Source organism: Propithecus coquereli, unplaced genomic scaffold, assembly GCF_000956105.1.
Source record: "Propithecus coquereli isolate 6110/MARCELLA unplaced genomic scaffold, Pcoq_1.0 Scaffold219, whole genome shotgun sequence".
NCBI classification, from domain to species: Eukaryota; Metazoa; Chordata; class Mammalia; order Primates; family Indriidae; genus Propithecus; species Propithecus coquereli.
In genome coordinates, this window is record NW_012147078.1 from 2,526,737 (window position 1) to 2,528,779 (window position 2,043).

Genomic DNA, 2,043 nt, shown 5'->3' on the forward strand with positions numbered 1-2,043 from the left:
CAGGATGAGGGAGTTTTGAAAAATGCACTCCGAGAAGCTAAGAGTGTGTGTGGTACAATGTCAAGATATCAGTTTCATGCTTTGAGACTTTTATTATAAGCTACATTGTCCTGCTATGAAAAACGGGATGCCTGCCAAGAGATTTCAAAGAGTAGTAGTATCTTGTGGCAAGACTTCTTAAACATAATGTGCAAAAGAATCACAGAGGGATTTTGATAATATGCGAAATTTGATTCAGAAGTTTTGGCGTAAGGCCTGAAATTTTACATTTCTAATAAGCTTCGTGTTAATGTCAAAGTTGATGCCCCACATATCACACTGTGGAGAATGAATGCAGTTGAGCAGTATCCAGGTTGAATCAGTCCATGATCTGACTCTCAAAATCTCAGGTCCATAAACTTGGTCTGTCAGTGTAATCTAGAACTACTAACCTAAATTTAGTCAAGCATAGAATACTGTTATACAAATCCAGAAGGCTATGCTCTAGGGCACACTGTTTCTGAATTTAATAAAATTTCAATCTCAATTTAATAAAACCTAGCACAGTTTTTGTCACTCCTGTACTCGAAGACCCCAGGGGTTTCCATTCCTCTCAGAGTAAATGCCAGTGTCCTCAGATGGCATCTGAGGCTCTGCTTGACCTATTCCTCTCCCTACTCACCCTCATTCACTCCTCTCGTGCTGCATTAGCTTCTCTATTGTTCATAGAGGACACCAGGCACTCCCGTTCCCCAAACATGTTTGCTCATGCTTCCCTCTGACATCCATACAACATCCTATCTCAATCCCTTTAAGATTTTACATTAAAAATGGACCTTTTCAATGAGACTATCCCATTTTAAATTTCAACTCTTCAACATATATCCTAGACATTCCCTTAGTCTACTCTAATTTTTCTGTAACACTTATTTTCTGTCATAGCATATACTTTAGTTATTTGTTTTATTCATTGCCAATTGCCTATGTTATGCTAGAATATAAGCTGCATAAAGGGAAAGTTGTATTATCACTGCTTAAAAGAGCTTCCGGCTCATAGTCTTACTACACTTTTTTTTTTTTTATTTATGTTGAATTAATTTATTTGTGAGGAAGAATTTCTGAATGGAAAGTTACTTTGAAACCATTAAATAAGGGAGAAGGGGAAGTAGAAAGTCATAAAATATACTTAATCCATGAAAGTCTAATAAAGCATCCTTTGATTTTATTATGTTTCTAGGAACATGACTGTTCATTTTACTGGTCAATGGGCTTTCATATTAATGAGTGCTAGAATCCCCCTTCCAAATATTTGTTTTCTCATTTATTCTTCTTTCTTCTTGATGGTCATTTACATTTTGTTGAATCAATATTTTTCATGTTAGCACCACAGATTTAGCTATAGTTTGGAAGAATTCCATGATTTTCATGTGTCCTAGCAATTATTTGATATGCCATATATATTGATGCTATTATGATCCAAATTCTCAGAAATGTGAGGAATTGTAGACTCAAAATCATTTGTTTTGCATACAGCATTTGAAAATATGAGAAAGTTAAAAGGACACATTGTAAAAACTAAAGATGTAGAATTGTCATATGTGTAAATCTCTCAATTATTGTAGATAAGGGGAAAAATCAAAAATAGGAGAGCCCATGGTACATAGAGAAAATCCATGTAGCAAATCCAGAGTCACACTAATTGAACATGTGGTATTATATTAGTTTATTGATCCCAATATTTTGAAAGAGCTAATGTTTAAAACACAAGAATTAGAGCTAGTTGAGAAGAATAATACTGGTTAAGGAAATTAAGGAAATAGAGATGGGATACAGATTTTCACAACATAGGAAAAATGAATGTTACATAATAATATTGATTCTACAGAAATTTATCAAGCATATATTATGTTGCAGATACATGATTTTGGGTATACTAACATGACAACTAAAATAGAAATAAAAAAAATCAAAAGTGCAAAAATATCCCCAAATAGAAAAAATTCCATAAGCCTAAATTCCATGGCAAAGAAATCATAGGGGACATTTTAACTTATTTTTTTACCC